Source organism: Salmo salar, unplaced genomic scaffold (genome assembly GCF_965601325.2).
Source record: "Salmo salar unplaced genomic scaffold, fSalSal1 ptg000370l, whole genome shotgun sequence".
In the NCBI taxonomy this organism is placed as follows: Eukaryota; Metazoa; Chordata; class Actinopteri; order Salmoniformes; family Salmonidae; genus Salmo; species Salmo salar.
This window is the reverse complement of record NW_027675363.1, coordinates 342,381-360,400: the sequence shown is the minus strand read 5'-3', so window position 1 is coordinate 360,400 and position 18,020 is coordinate 342,381.

The window sequence follows — 18,020 nt, the reverse complement described above, 5'->3', positions numbered from 1 at the left end:
TTACCACAGGTAACACTGCTACTCCTACTGCTCTCTCCTCGTCTGCCCACGTGTTCTCGCACTGGTCAGCGGGGTGGTGGCACTGGGATCCTCATCTCTGCTAAGTGGACATTCTCTCTTTCTCCCCTGACCCATCTGTCTATCGCCTCCTTTGAATTCCATGCTGTCACAGTTACCAGCTCTTTCAAGCTTAACATCCTTATCATTTATCGCCCTCCAGGTTCCCTTGGAGAGTTCATCAATGAGCTTGACGCCTTGATAAGTTCCTTTCCTGAGGATGGCTGGTGAGCCATCCTCAGGAAAGGAACTTATCAAGGCGTCAAGCTCATTGATGAACTCTCCAAAGGTAGACGAGGGGAGGTTAACGTCACCCAGAACTGTGAGAAGTGTCTCACAGTTCTGGGTGACTTTAACCTCTTACATCTAGACGTTCCGCTAGCGGAACACCTGCTCCAATATCCAATGATGGGCGTGGCGCGAAATACAAACTCCTCTAAAATACAAAAACTTTGTGCTGTGTGAGTGTGTGTGTGTGTTTGTTTGTGTGTGAGAGCTTTTCTTTGACATCTGATGGGAAAAATGACTGTTCATGAGGGTTACCTAGTCAAACATATGAAGTTTTGGAAAGATGTGACTTTTCTAACCCTTCAAAACAGCTACTCTGACCCCTATTTAAGGCACTTCCGGTTGTCACAGGAAGCGTATACTCGACACACGTTGTCTTTGGGGTAGGCATAAACAGAATCCTGAATATGAAGTCTCTACCTTAACCTCTTACATCTAGACGTTCCGCTAGCGGAACACCTGCTCCAATGATAGGCGTGGCGCGAATGACAAATTCCTCAAAAATACCAAAAATTCAATTTTTCAAACATATGACTATTTCACAGCATTTTAAAGATAAGACTCTCCTTTATCTAACCACACTGTCCGATTTCAAAAAGACTTTACAACGAAAACAAAACATTAGATTATGTCAGCAGAGTACCAAGCCAGAAATAATCAGACACCCATTTTTCAAGCTAGCATATAATGTCACAAAAACCCAGAAGACAGCTAAATGCAGCACGAACCTTTGATGATCTTCATCAGATGACAACCCTAGGACATTATGTTATACAATACATGCATGTTTTGTTCAATCAAGTTCATATTTATATCAAAAACCAGCTTTTTACATTAGCATGTGACGTTCAGAACTAGCATACCCCCGCAAACTTCCGCCGAATTCACTAAGAATTTACTAAATTACTCACGATAAACGTTCACAAACTCCTCTATGCACTCGATAGGTCCGATTTTAAAATAGCTTTTTGGTGAAAGCACATTTTGCAATATTCTAAGTACATAGCCCAGGCATCACGGGCTAGCTATTTAGACACCCGGCAAGTTTAGCACTCACCAATATCAGGTTTACTATTATAAAAGTTTGATTACCTTTTGTTGTCTTCGTCAGAATGCACTCCCAGGACTGCTACTTCAATAGCAAATGTTGGTTTGGTCCAAAATAATCCATCGTTATATCCGAATAGCGGCGTTTTGTTCGTGCGTCCCAGACACTATCTGAAATGGTAAATCAGGGTCGTGCGCATAGCGCAATTCGTGACAAAAAAAATCTAAATATTCCATTACCGTACTTCGAAGCATGTCAACCGCTGTTTAAAATCCATTTTTATGCCATTTTTCTCGTAGAAAAGCGATAATATTCCGACCGGGAATCTCCTTTTAGCTAAACTGAGGAAAGTAAACAAAGCTTTCGGTCGCCGCGGGCACGCGCCTGAGTCTCACAGTACTGTAACCAGCCACTACCCAAACGCGCTACTTTTTTTCAGCCAGAGCCTGCAAAGCCACGATTCAGCTTTTTACCGCCTTCTACCTTAAGAATTGACTGAATGACACAGGGTTGAGTTGCGTGATTTTCACATTCTGCAGGTTGGTTATATTACAATAGCTTTAGGGTGATTTTAACAACTTCCGGTTGCTCCAGGAAGCTTAGAATCGACACAGGTAGACCTCACAGTAGCCTGATGGATAGTTATAGAAGACAGGTTCATAAGGCATTCATAACCCACATAGACTTCAGGTTGAATTTAGGAGAATAGTCAATGTATTCCTATGGGGAGAGAAGTCATTGCACACTGTTTGATCTAAACACCTTCTTTAAACTATGAAGGGTTAATGCCACAGGGTCAAGGTTAGGCTTGCACAGATCGGGAGGACCTCAGGAATGCTCCTGAGGTTGAATTGTGCTTCTAACCCTAACGGTTCTCTCACTGTCACCCAAAAGCACTCGACATTTTGGGGCAGGCTTCATTTGGGCCTAGTTTTTCTCACGGTCATTGCCCTCAGACCGAGCAAGCTACGGTCAAGCGGGGCATCTCGTTGAACTCGTCTCAGCCTAGAGATAATGGTAATGCCATTGCAGGCTCTGTGTGTCTTTAAGCACCGCACTCTGTCACTCCATCCTTGCTGTGTGTGTGTGAGTGTGTGTGTGTGTGTTTGTTTGTGTGTGAGAGCTTTTCTTTGACATCTGATGGGAAAAATGACTGTTCATGAGGGTTACCTAGTCAAACATATGAAGTTTTGGAAAGATGTGACTTTTCTAACCCTTCAAAACAGCTACTCTGACCCCTATTTAAGGCACTTCCGGTTGTCACAGGAAGCGTATACTCGACACACGTTGTCTTTGGGGTAGGCATAAACAGAATCCTGAATATGAAGTCTCTACCTTAACCTCTTATATCTAGACGTTCCGCTAGCGGAACACCTGCTCCAATGATAGGCGTGGCGCGAATTACAAATTCCTCAAAAATACAAAAAATTCAATTTTTCAAACATATGACTTTCACTATGACTATTTCACTATTCACTATTTCACTGTGTCTGTCTATCCCTGTTCTCCCCTCTGCACAGGCCATACAGACGCTTCACACCGCGTGGCCGCTGCCACTCTAACCTGGTGGTCCCAGCGTGCACGACCCACGTGGAGTTCCAGGTCTCCGGCAGCCTCTGGAACTGCCGGTCTGCGGCCAACAAGGCAGAGTTCATCTCAGCCTATGCTACCCTCCAGTCCCTCGACTTGGCGCTGACGGAAACATGGATTACCACAGGTAACACTGCTACTCCTACTGCTCTCTCCTCGTCTGCCCACGTGTTCTCGCACTGGTCAGCGGGGTGGTGGCACTGGGATCCTCATCTCTGCTAAGTGGACATTCTCTCTTTCTCCCCTGACCCATCTGTCTATCGCCTCCTTTGAATTCCATGCTGTCACAGTTACCAGCTCTTTCAAGCTTAACATCCTTATCATTTATCGCCCTCCAGGTTCCCTTGGAGAGTTCATCAATGAGCTTGACGCCTTGATAAGTTCCTTTCCTGAGGATGGCTGGTGAGCCATCCTCAGGAAAGGAACTTATCAAGGCGTCAAGCTCATTGATGAACTCTCCAAAGGTAGACGAGGGGAGGTTAACGTCACCCAGAACTGTGAGAGGTGTCTCACAGTTCTGGGTGACTTTAACCTCTTACATCTAGACGTTCCGCTAGCGGAACACCTGCTCCAATATCCAATGATGGGCGTGGCGCGAAATACAAACTCCTCTAAAATACAAAAACTTTGTGCTGTGTGAGTGTGTGTGTGTGTTTGTTTGTGTGTGAGAGCTTTTCTTTGACATCTGATGGGAAAAATGACTGTTCATGAGGGTTACCTAGTCAAACATATGAAGTTTTGGAAAGATGTGACTTTTCTAACCCTTCAAAACAGCTACTCTGACCCCTATTTAAGGCACTTCCGGTTGTCACAGGAAGCGTATACTCGACACACGTTGTCTTTGGGGTAGGCATAAACAGAATCCTGAATATGAAGTCTCTACCTTAACCTCTTACATCTAGACGTTCCGCTAGCGGAACACCTGCTCCAATGATAGGCGTGGCGCGAATGACAAATTCCTCAAAAATACCAAAAATTCAATTTTTCAAACATATGACTATTTCACAGCATTTTAAAGATAAGACTCTCCTTTATCTAACCACACTGTCCGATTTCAAAAAGACTTTACAACGAAAACAAAACATTAGATTATGTCAGCAGAGTACCAAGCCAGAAATAATCAGACACCCATTTTTCAAGCTAGCATATAATGTCACAAAAACCCAGAAGACAGCTAAATGCAGCACGAACCTTTGATGATCTTCATCAGATGACAACCCTAGGACATTATGTTATACAATACATGCATGTTTTGTTCAATCAAGTTCATATTTATATCAAAAACCAGCTTTTTACATTAGCATGTGACGTTCAGAACTAGCATACCCCCGCAAACTTCCGCCGAATTCACTAAGAATTTACTAAATTACTCACGATAAACGTTCACAAACTCCTCTATGCACTCGATAGGTCCGATTTTAAAATAGCTTTTTGGTGAAAGCACATTTTGCAATATTCTAAGTACATAGCCCAGGCATCACGGGCTAGCTATTTAGACACCCGGCAAGTTTAGCACTCACCAATATCAGGTTTACTATTATAAAAGTTTGATTACCTTTTGTTGTCTTCGTCAGAATGCACTCCCAGGACTGCTACTTCAATAGCAAATGTTGGTTTGGTCCAAAATAATCCATCGTTATATCCGAATAGCGGCGTTTTGTTCGTGCGTCCCAGACACTATCTGAAATGGTAAATCAGGGTCGTGCGCATAGCGCAATTCGTGACAAAAAAAATCTAAATATTCCATTACCGTACTTCGAAGCATGTCAACCGCTGTTTAAAATCCATTTTTATGCCATTTTTCTCGTAGAAAAGCGATAATATTCCGACCGGGAATCTCCTTTTAGCTAAACTGAGGAAAGTAAACAAAGCTTTCGGTCGCCGCGGGCACGCGCCTGAGTCTCACAGTACTGTAACCAGCCACTACCCAAACGCGCTACTTTTTTTCAGCCAGAGCCTGCAAAGCCACGATTCAGCTTTTTACCGCCTTCTACCTTAAGAATTGACTGAATGACACAGGGTTGAGTTGCGTGATTTTCACATTCTGCAGGTTGGTTATATTACAATAGCTTTAGGGTGATTTTAACAACTTCCGGTTGCTCCAGGAAGCTTAGAATCGACACAGGTAGACCTCACAGTAGCCTGATGGATTGTTATAGAAGACAGGTTCATAAGGCATTCATAACCCACATAGACTTCAGGTTGAATTTAGGAGAATAGTCAATGTATTCCTATGGGGAGAGAAGTCATTGCACACTGTTTGATCTAAACACCTTCTTTAAACTATGAAGGGTTAATGCCACAGGGTCAAGGTTAGGCTTGCACAGATCGGGAGGACCTCAGGAATGCTCCTGAGGTTGAATTGTGCTTCTAACCCTAACGGTTCTCTCACTGTCACCCAAAAGCACTCGACATTTTGGGGCAGGCTTCATTTGGGCCTAGTTTTTCTCACGGTCATTGCCCTCAGACCGAGCAAGCTACGGTCAAGCGGGGCATCTCGTTGAACTCGTCTCAGCCTAGAGATAATGGTAATGCCATTGCAGGCTCTGTGTGTCTTTAAGTACCGCACTCTGTCACTCCATCCTTGCTGTGTGTGTGAGTGTGTGTGTGTGTGTGTGTGTGTGTGTGGTGTGTGTTTGTTTGTGTGTGAGAGCTTTTCTTTGACATCTGATGGGAAAAATGACTGTTCATGAGGGTTACCTAGTCAAACATATGAAGTTTTGGAAAGATGTGACTTTTCTAACCCTTCAAAACAGCTACTCTGACCCCTATTTAAGGCACTTCCGGTTGTCACAGGAAGCGTATACTCGACACACGTTGTCTTTGGGGTAGGCATAAACAGAATCCTGAATATGAAGTCTCTACCTTAACCTCTTATATCTACACGTTCCGCTAGCGGAACACCTGCTCCAATGATAGGCGTGGCGCGAATTACAAATTCCTCAAAAATACAAAAAATTCAATTTTTCAAACATATGACTTTCACTATGACTATTTCACTATTCACTATTTCACTGTGTCTGTCTATCCCTGTTCTCCCCTCTGCACAGGCCATACAGACGCTTCACACCGCGTGGCCGCTGCCACTCTAACCTGGTGGTCCCAGCGTGCACGACCCACGTGGAGTTCCAGGTCTCCGGCAGCCTCTGGAACTGCCGGTCTGCGGCCAACAAGGCAGAGTTCATCTCAGCCTATGCTACCCTCCAGTCCCTCGACTTGGCGCTGACGGAAACATGGATTACCACAGGTAACACTGCTACTCCTACTGCTCTCTCCTCGTCTGCCCACGTGTTCTCGCACTGGTCAGCGGGGTGGTGGCACTGGGATCCTCATCTCTGCTAAGTGGACATTCTCTCTTTCTCCCCTGACCCATCTGTCTATCGCCTCCTTTGAATTCCATGCTGTCACAGTTACCAGCTCTTTCAAGCTTAACATCCTTATCATTTATCGCCCTCCAGGTTCCCTTGGAGAGTTCATCAATGAGCTTGATGCCTTGATAAGTTCCTTTCCTGAGGATGGCTGGTGAGCCATCCTCAGGAAAGGAACTTATCAAGGCGTCAAGCTCATTGATGAACTCTCCAAAGGTAGACGAGGGGAGGTTAACGTCACCCAGAACTGTGAGAGGTGTCTCACAGTTCTGGGTGACTTTAACCTCTTACATCTAGACGTTCCGCTAGCGGAACACCTGCTCCAATATCCAATGATGGGCGTGGCGCGAAATACAAACTCCTCTAAAATACAAAAACTTCAATTTTTCAAACATATGACTATTTCACAGCATTTTAAAGATAAGACTCTCCTTTATCTAACCACACTGTCCGATTTCAAAAAGGCTTTACAACGAAAGCAAAACATTAGATTAGGGTTAGGGTTAGGTTTTGAATATAATTGTGTTTCATATCAACTAGCTTGTTTTACGGTGCACAGGCCCATCTCCTGTTCATCCCTCTCCTTCTGATGATATTATATTTAGGTGTAGTACTTAAAATTGCCTGTAGATGTCCTCCTAAGATCATAAATAGACTAAAATGAGTTCTAAAATGCCTTTTTCTGTGTGACAGTACAGGAGCTGATGTGGTGAGATTAATTCAACCAGTGTTGTTAAATATGAACATAAAAGCAATATTGTGCATTTAGTTGGTTTTATTGTTTTATTCTGTTAAAATAATGAGATTAAGAGAGGTGGATGGTTTGATGTGGTCTGTGAGGGTTGGATGAATGGGAGAGAGGGCTGCCAATGTGTTGTTTTTAATGGTTCTTAAAAATCGTTTTGAATATCCTCTTCTTCTGATTGCATTGAATAGTGTATTTATTGCATAATCCAGGTCTTGCTTGCAAGATGATATCCTGTAGAACCGTATGATTTGTGATTTTATTTTTCCCTTAAATGTATGTTTAGGATGGTAACTGTGTTTATGGAGTAAAGCATGTGTGTCTGTTGGTTTGAAGTAGACTCTAGTGTGTAGTGTTTTCTGTGGTTGATTGTTATTACTGAAAAACACTGTTGTGTCTAAGAAGTTGACTTCTTGCGGATGAATTGTGTATTTAACCTTAATTGATGAATGATGGCTGTTGAGAATGTTCATAAAGTCTGTGAATAATTGGATGTCGTGGGGCCAGGCTCCTATTATGTCGTCTAAAAACCGGTAATAAAAAGTGGGTTGATATGGACACTTGGCCAGTGCCTCTCTCTCCCATTCAGCCATGTATATGTTGGCGTAAGCAGGTGCGAATATTTTGCCCATAGCTGTTCCCTCCACCTGCAGGTAATAGTGATCGTTGAATAAAAAGTCATTGCTAGTCAGGCTGATTTCTAATAGTTGTAATATTTCTGTGTCCGGTCTAGTGTTGTCTGGGTATCTCTTAAAGATATTTCTAATTGCTTGTATTCCTGTTGCTGTATTTATATTAGTATACAGGCTATCAATATCTATGGTGAATATGTGTGTGTTGGAGGGAACAACTATGGGTCCAATCCTCTCCATGAAGTGATAAGTGTCCCTGAGAAAGCTGGGGTGCCTGGTGGAGAGAGGGTTAATATAATGATCTATGTATTGTGAAATGTTATAGGATTCACTATTGCAGTCTGACACAATCGGTCTGCCAGGAGGAACTTCAAAGGGAATTGTCCATGTCCCTGGTTCCTTGTGTACTTTTAACAGTAAGTAGAATAGTCTAGGTCGTGGAGTATCTGTGCCATAGAGAAAGTCCCGTTGTTTTGCTGTGATGTAGTGTTGGTCGTAGAGTCTTTTTATTATTGTCCTTAACTGTGTCTGTGTCTGTGGTTGTATACTATTTTCTATTGGTTTATAATGTTTGGTGTTGGATAGCTGTCTGTTGGCTTCATACATGTATTGATGTTTATCCAATATTACTATTTTTTAACCTTTATCTGCTGGTTTGATGATTATGTGTGGGTTATTTTTAAGTTGTTGTATTGCCTGTCTTTCTACGTGTGTGAGGTTATCCTCCCTATCCGTGTGAATCTGGTGGTTGTGAAGTGTGTTCTTGTCTGTTCTGATTAATCTCCTGATTCTACCATCTATCTGGGAGGTTTTAGGTTCCCAGGTAGATGGTAAGGTAAATGGTTGGTGGTTGTCGTCTGTGTTATAGTCAAAGTAGTCCAACAGTTTAAGTCTTCTATGATATTTGTGAGTGTCCCTTTGAAGTTCCTCCCAATCAAATTTGTTTGGGCGAGGGATGAATGTCAACCCTCTCTCCAGGAGCTTTACCTGTGCTGCTGTGGGTATGAAGGATTTGGAAAGATTCATGATATTAGATGTTGACTGGTCCACTGCTCCCCCTGGTGGAGGATCTGCACCGGTTATTAGGGAAGGAGAGAGATTGAAAGAAAGATTATTTCTATCCAGACTGTGGCTTGTGGTTAATGTAAATTTAACTTTCTGCACCAGTGTTGAAAGATGAGGTCTGCTGTGGTGGATGTCCAGTGTATGAGATCTGTTGTTGTATGAAATGTATCTTGTGGAATCTCTAATAGGGTTGGGAAGTTAGTGGTAATATAAGCATTGATGAGCTTAAGGTTTCTCTTCTGCTGTGAAGTAAGAAGAGGTGAATGGCTGATGACAGGAATGTATATTGTTGCGTTTGGAAATGTTTTCTTTGCCTCCTTGTGCATACCTGACAACTGTTTTAATGATGTTTGGAATGGGTCGTGATCCTTGTTGTTCAAACCCACCGAGATAACAACAGTCGCCGTGTCTGTATGTATGGGGGTTTTCTCCAGTACCTTTGTGAAATGATAGAATGTTGCCCCTGGATAACTGTCGACTTGGATGTTGGGGTTATTGAATGGTGGGATCCGGTTGAGGTTTGAGTCTCCTATGATGAGTATTGGTGTGTGTCCTTCAATGTTCCAATCTGTCACCTTATAATTCGGCCTAGCTTTGTGATAGAAGGGTTTTTGGGGAGGGTGTGTGGGTTTGGGCTGTGGTTGGGATTGAAGATGGGGTTGTGGTGGGGATGATGGTGGGTATTTTGAGGCGCCAGTCGTACAGGGGTCCTGGACAGGCAGAGGCACAACGATATTAGTTGTTTGTGGGGGTTCGGATCTGGGAGCTTTGGGGTGTTGCCCATTGTCTTGCCCTTTGATCATCATCATACTCTCCTTGTCTGTACCCCTTGCCTGGCGCCTCCTATGGGTGAAAGAGGAGCAGATGTAATTATGTCTCTTAATAGTATTGATACATTACCCTGTACTTTTTTGCAGTTTGTGTTTTGTTTAATAGGTGTGACTGTAGGTGTACTGGTTTCTGTTTGACTGTTGGCTGTGTGGTGAACCTGGGCTATGATAAGAGTGGCTGCTTTGGTTTCTGTTTGACTGTTGACTGTGTGGTGAACCTGGGCTATGATAGGAGTGGCTGCTTTGGTTTCTGTTTGACTGTTGACTGTGTGGTGAACCTGGGCTATGATAGGAGTGGCTGCTTTGGGAGTAGGGGGACCCACTGGGCTTTTCCATTTCTCCTCTTCAGTTATAGGGGTTGCTATTCTTACCTCTCCTTTTTGATTGGAAAGGGAAGAATCAGTGAAAGTGGATGTTGAGGGTAGGGAGTGGAGATGTGTTTTTGAAAGAGTCTGTATGCGAAGGTTATAGGTTTCACTCAGGGTCGGTTGTTTTCCCAGTGATAGTGTCCGTAAGTATGATGGTTGTCTTTTTGGCAGGGGGCGAGGCTTTGATAAAGGTGGAAATTCCTCTGTTGAGGAGAGAGGGGGCACTGGGGTTGGAGTTGGTATCGTTGGTGGGGAAATTTGTAGTGGGGTGTGTTCTATTGCTGGAAGTGTATGTGGTTGGTCTCGTATTGTGTTTGTCCGTATAGTTGTTAGTTGGGGAGAGGAAGAGGCCTGAGGGAGTTCCAAAATGGTTTCCACTCTAGTGATGGTGGTGGGTGTCAGTTTATGTTTGTACCTCTTATGTGCCCAGCCTATTGCGATTGTCAGTGCCAAAGTGTTGGGTGTGTTTATTTGTTGTTTAACCTGTTGGGTCTAGGGGGCAGCATTTGCATGTCTGGATAAAAAAAATGTACCCGATTTAATCTGGTTACTAATCCTACCCAGTAACTAGAATATGCATATACTTATTATATATGGATAGAAAACACTCTAAAGTTTCCAAAACTGTTTGAATGGTGTCTGTGAGTATAACAGAACTCATTTGGCAGGCAAAACCCTGAGACATTTTCTGACAGGAAGTGGATACCTGATGTGTTGTATTGACTTTAAACCTATCCCATTGAAAAACACAGGGGTTTAGGAATATTTTGGCACTTCCTATTGCTTCCACTAGATGTCACCAGCCTTTACAAAGTGTTTTGAGTCTTCTGGAGGGAGATCTGACCGAACAAGAGCCATGGAACGATGATGTCCCATTAGACACCTGGCGCGCGAGTTCATGTTGGGTACCCTCGTTCCAATACGTTATAAAAGAGTATGCATTCGTCCACCTTGAATATTATTCATGTTCTGGTTAAAAAAGGCCCTAATGATTTATGTCAAACGTTGTATAGCATGTTTGAACGAACGGAAATATATTTTTTCCCCTCGTTCATGACGAGAAGTCCGGCTGGCTTACATCATGTGCTAACGAGACGGAGATTTTTGGACATAAATGATGAGCTTTTTTGAACAAAACTACATTCGTTATGGACCTGTGATACCTGGAAGTGACATCTGATGAAGAGAATCAAAGGTAATGGATTATTTACATAGTATTTTCGATTTTAGATCTCCCCAACATGACGTCTAGTCTGTATCGCAACGCGTATTTTTCTGGGCGCAGTGCTCAGATTATTGCAAAGTGTGATTTCCCAGTAAGGTTATTTTTAAATCTGGCAAGTTGATTGCGTTCAAGAGATGTAAATCTATAATTCTTTAAATGACAATATAATATTTTACCAATGTTTTCTAATTTTAATTATTTAATTTGTTACGCTGACTTGACTGCCGGTTATTGGAGGGAAACGATTTCCTCAACATCAATGCCATAGTAAAACGCTGTTTTTGGATATAAATATGAACTTGATAGAACTAAAAATGCATGCATTGTCTAACATAATGTCCTAGGAGTGTCATCTGATGGAGATTGTAAAAGGTTAGTGCATCATTTTAGCTGGTTTTATGGTTTTGGTGACCCTGTCTTTGACTTGACAAAACATTACACACAACTCTTGTAAATGTACTGTCCTAACATACTCTAAATTTATGCTTTCGCCGTAAAACCTTTTTGAAATCGTAAAACGTGGTTAGATTAAGGAGATGTTTATCTTTCAAATGGTGTAAAATAGTTGTATTTTTGAAAAATTTGAATTTTGACATTTATTTGGATTCAAATTTGCCGCTCTTGAAATGCACCTGCTGTTGATGGAGTGCACCACGGGTGGCACGCTAGCGTCCCACCTAGCCCCAAGAGGTTAATGGTGTGGGTGACTGACTGGTAATGTGTCTGTAGTATGTACATGTTGTTTTGCATCCACTGGTGTGTGTTCTGTGATAATTTTATTGTGGTGTGACCAACTTTATTAAACCATCTTCACCCACAGACTTGTGGGTGAAGATGGTTTAATAAAGTTGGTGACACGATGCACCTGTCTCATCATACCAGTAGGGAATACATGATTTTTAAGTGCCTTCTCCACCACTTCCATGTGGTGGAGAACCGGACAGTGTAAATCAAAAAAGCAGGATAATACTATATTTAGAATAGAAGATGTGAAGGCCTGAACAGCACGGGACGTTGTGTGCTGCTCAGGACCAGTCCTTACCACTTTGTTATTTTGTTGACCGGGTTATTGAAATATGAAGGTGGCGATGAGGTTGCCGATTGTGTCTTGGCGTTCCAGGGCTGGAGCTGTGATCCGTTTTCCTTTCGCCGTGTTCTTTGTAAGCCGGGTTATTGCGATATGGAGATGGAGATGAGGTTACCGATTGTTTCTTAGCGTTCCTGCGTTCAAGGGCTGGGGCTGTAATCCGTTGTTCTTTGTGAGTCCAATCCTGTTAAAAGATCTCGTTCCAGAGGTTAAAGTCACGATTGTTTCCCCAAGTGTCTATGCACTTTAGGCAATGAGCTCCCCCTTACCCCTCCACATCTTAACTCTAAAACGTAACTTTTAATATTATTAGTTAAAATCAAAAGATGATTAAAAACCAAGCAATGTTCAAATCCACTGTGAAGTCCTGTTTCAAAAACCCTGACGTTTCGCAGAATTTTCTGCTTCTTCAGAGGGATCTTTTCCTCGACTGAGAACCCCGTACCTTTTAAAATGGGAGCAATTAGGAGGGAAACACCCAACCACTGCTCCCAAATTGGGCGTTTCTATCTTTCTGTTACCCTATTGGTTCAATTTATCAGACACCCAAATAGACACTCAAAGGCGGGAGAGTGATGGCATTACGTGGGCTTATATATGTTAAACTCCTCTTTCTTCTATTTGCTTTTCAGTTCAGTTTCCAGACTTTGTTATAAATTAACCTGGCAATATCCCCAGCCATACTTTCTATCCATTAAATATCCTTTGTCCTGATAGTCCCCCATTTTCCCCCGTATTTCCCTCTCTGATACTTTACTTCCCTAACTTTCCCTCCCTATTCTGTCCCTAAATTGTTATTCTGTTCAGTTCTATTACATTTTCTATTATTCTGTACTTTTGTATTTCTTAGTTGTTGTATGTGGTTCTGTATATGAATACCATGCTATTCCTCTAGTACAATGAGACAAATCAAAGAAATAAAAGATAATAATGATAACAGTGTTGGGGGAAAGAAGAGTGATTCAATGTTATATATTGCGGTAATTCACAAGCGCTATTGCTCTCCCGGTGGGTGCGAACGTGAATGACCCGTGGGCAGCTGAGGCGCAACACGCCGCACAAGGAGCAGAAGCCAGCACCTGGAGGCAGTACTACACCTGTAGAAGGATAAACCAGGGATGGCACGGGCAAGGGTTAGGTTTTGAATATAATTGTGTTTCATATCAACTAGCTTGTTTTACGGTGCACAGGCCTATCTCCTGTTCATCCCTCTCCTTCTGATGATATTATATTTAGGTGTAGTACTTAAAATTGCCTGTAGATGTCCTCCTAAGATCATAAATAGACTAAAATGAGTTCTAAAATGCCTTTTTCTGTGTGACAGTACAGGAGCTGATGTGGTGAGATTAATTCAACCAGTGTTGTTAAATATGAACATAAAAGCAATATTGTGCATTTAGTTGGTTTTATTGTTTTATTCTGTTAAAAGAATGAGATTAAGAGAGGTGGATGGTTTGATGTGGTCTGTGAGGGTTGGATGAATGGGAGAGAGGACTGCCAATGTGTTGTTTTTTTAATGGTTCTTAAAAATCGTTTTGAATATCCTCTTCTTCTGATTGCATTGAATAGTGTATTTATTGCATAATCCAGGTCTTGCTTGCAAGATGATATCCTGTAGAACCGTATGATTTGTGATTTTATTATTCCCTTAAATGTATGTTTAGGATGGTAACTGTGTTTATGGAGTAAAGCATGTGTGTCTGTTGGTTTGAAGTAGACTCTAGTGTGTAGTGTTTTCTGTGGTTGATTGTTATTACTGAAAAACACTGTTGTGTCTAAGAAGTTGACTTCTTGCGGATGAATTGTGTATTTAACCTTAATTGATGAATGATGGCTGTTGAGAATGTTCATAAAGTCTGTGAATAATTGGATGTCGTGGGGCCAGGCTCCTATTATGTCGTCTAAAAACCGGTAATAAAAAGTGGGTTGATATGGACACTTGGCCAGTGCCTCTCTCTCCCATTCAGCCATGTATATGTTGGCGTAAGCAGGTGCGAATTTTTTGCCCATAGCTGTTCCCTCCACCTGCAGGTAATAGTGATCGTTGAATAAAAAGTCATTGCTAGTCAGGCTGATTTCTAATAGTTGTAATATTTCTGTGTCCGGTCTAGTGTTGTCTGGGTATCTCTTAAAGATATTTCTAATTGCTTGTATTCCTGTTGCTGTATTTATATTAGTATACAGGCTATTTCTAATTTAGAAATGTAGTTTTTGTTTAAAATCCCTTGGAAAATTACAGTTACACCTCCTAACTCTTCCATTGGCTGTCAACAATCTTTATGAATAGGTTTCAACCGTCATCTGTTACCGGGCAGATCATTTTGGCTCAGTCAATCATTTGCCAGTCTGAGGAGAGGTGTCATGATGTGTGTACACGTGACATCATCGTCTTTTTTATTTTTCCTCTGGGAATAATAGCTATATCGTCCACGCCACATGGCATTGTTGTGAATGTGTCAACAAAACGGACTCATTTGGAAAATAAGCCAGTAGTGCTGCATTCCACTCCGCAGGTAATATTACATTACAAAGGTTTGATTTGAGCAATTTTTTAGCTAGCTACTTAGCTGTCTTTTGTATACAAGTGTGTAGTTTAGAGTTGGAGGTTAATGGAGGTTAGCTAGCCAGCTATCTTCGTCCGGCGCGCCACCGTTTTCCTACTTAGTCAACAACTGCTAGCAAGCTAGCCAACTTATACCGACTAGCAGCACTGTAGAAACTAATACGGAACGAATACGGAACGATTTGATTAGTGTAGTGTTATCTAGCTACAAAGTTGTCTTTGTATCTAAGATAATTGTGTAGTTGAGAGTAATTATGGATGTTCGTCCTCCTAACGTAGTCAACACTGCTAGCTGCTAGCTAGCTAGTCATCACTGCTAGCTAGCCAACTTCTACCGACTAGCAGCACTGCAGAAACTATTACATTACATTACAACGTAACGACTTGATTAGTGTGGTGTTAGTTGTCTTTGCTGTCTCTGTATCTAAGATAATTGTGTAGTTTGAGCAGACTTAGTCAACACACCTAGTCATCATTAACCCACTGCTAGCTAGCCAACCGTTACCGACTAGCAGCGCTGTAGATACTAATACTAATACTTTACAACGGAACGATTTGACTAGTGCAGTGTTAGCTAGCTAGCTACTTAGTTGTCTTTGTCATAGCTTGATAATTCTGTAGTTTATTAATTACCGAGGTTAGCTAGCCAGCTATTTCGGTCCCCTGCGACGCCATTTTTCCTAACCCAGCCAGCTATTATTGACGAGTAGCATTGTAGAAACTAACTACATTACAAGGAACGTCTTGATTAGTGTTATGTTAGCTAGCTGGCTACAAAGTTGCTTTGTATCATGACAAGGTGTAGTACTGAAACTATCGAGGTTACCTAGCCAGCTACACTTTCAAACAAAGTCAACAACGCAGCCACTGCTAGCTAGCTAACACTGCACTAGTCAAATCGTTCCGTTGTAAAGTATTAGTATCTACAGCGCTGCTAGTCGGACATTATGTTATACAATACATGCATGTTTTGTTCAATCAAGTTCATATTTATATCAAAAACCAGCCAGCCAGCAGTACTGTATCATTTTAGTCAAAAAGATTTTTGCAACGTAAGCTAACTTTCTGAACATTCGAGACGTGTAGTCCACTTGTCATTCCAATCTCCTTTGCATTAGCGTAGCCTCTTCTGTAGCCTGTGTATCCCTGTTCTCCCCTCTGCACAGGCCATACAGACGCTTCACACCGCGTGGCCGCTGCCACTCTAACCTGGTGGTCCCAGCGTGCACGACCCACGTGGAGTTCCAGGTCTCCGGCAGCCTCTGGAACTGCCGGTCTGCGGCCAACAAGGCAGAGTTCATCTCAGCCTATGCTACCCTCCAGTCCCTCGACTTGGCGCTGACGGAAACATGGATTACCACAGGTAACACTGCTACTCCTACTGCTCTCTCCTCGTCTGCCCACGTGTTCTCGCACTGGTCAGCGGGGTGGTGGCACTGGGATCCTCATCTCTGCTAAGTGGACATTCTCTCTTTCTCCCCTGACCCATCTGTCTATCGCCTCCTTTGAATTCCATGCTGTCACAGTTACCAGCTCTTTCAAGCTTAACATCCTTATCATTTATCGCCCTCCAGGTTCCCTTGGAGAGTTCATCAATGAGCTTGACGCCTTGATAAGTTCCTTTCCTGAGGATGGCTGGTGAGCCATCCTCAGGAAAGGAACTTATCAAGGCGTCAAGCTCATTGATGAACTCTCCAAAGGTAGACGAGGGGAGGTTAACGTCACCCAGAACTGTGAGAGGTGTCTCACAGTTCTGGGTGACTTTAACCTCTTACATCTAGACGTTCCGCTAGCGGAACACCTGCTCCAATATCCAATGATGGGCGTGGCGCGAAATACAAACTCCTCTAAAATACAAAAACTTTGTGCTGTGTGAGTGTGTGTGTGTGTTTGTTTGTGTGTGAGAGCTTTTCTTTGACATCTGATGGGAAAAATGACTGTTCATGAGGGTTACCTAGTCAAACATATGAAGTTTTGGAAAGATGTGACTTTTCTAACCCTTCAAAACAGCTACTCTGACCCCTATTTAAGGCACTTCCGGTTGTCACAGGAAGCGTATACTCGACACACGTTGTCTTTGGGGTAGGCATAAACAGAATCCTGAATATGAAGTCTCTACCTTAACCTCTTACATCTAGACGTTCCGCTAGCGGAACACCTGCTCCAATGATAGGCGTGGCGCGAATGACAAATTCCTCAAAAATACCAAAAATTCAATTTTTCAAACATATGACTTTTTCACAGCATTTTAAAGATAAGACTCTCCTTTATCTAACCACACTGTCCGATTTCAAAAAGACTTTACAACGAAAACAAAACATTAGATTATGTCAGCAGAGTACCAAGCCAGAAATAATCAGACACCCATTTTTCAAGCTAGCATATAATGTCACAAAAACCCAGAAGACAGCTAAATGCAGCACGAACCTTTGATGATCTTCATCAGATGACAACCCTAGGACATTATGTTATACAATACATGCATGTTTTGTTCAATCAAGTTCATATTTATATCAAAAACCAGCTTTTTACATTAGCATGTGACGTTCAGAACTAGCATACCCCCGCAAACTTCCGCCGAATTCACTAAGAATTTACTAAATTACTCACGATAAACGTTCACAAACTCCTCTATGCACTCGATAGGTCCGATTTTAAAATAGCTTTTTGGTGAAAGCACATTTTGCAATATTCTAAGTACATAGCCCAGGCATCACGGGCTAGCTATTTAGACACCCGGCAAGTTTAGCACTCACCAATATCAGGTTTACTATTATAAAAGTTTGATTACCTTTTGTTGTCTTCGTCAGAATGCACTCCCAGGACTGCTACTTCAATAGCAAATGTTGGTTTGGTCCAAAATAATCCATCGTTATATCCGAATAGCGGCGTTTTGTTCGTGCGTCCCAGACACTATCTGAAATGGTAAATCAGGGTCGTGCGCATAGCGCAATTCGTGACAAAAAAAATCTAAATATTCCATTACCGTACTTCGAAGCATGTCAACCGCTGTTTAAAATCCATTTTTATGCCATTTTTCTCGTAGAAAAGCGATAATATTCCGACCGGGAATCTCCTTTTAGCTAAACTGAGGAAAGTAAACAAAGCTTTCGGTCGCCGCGGGCACGCGCCTGAGTCTCACAGTACTGTAACC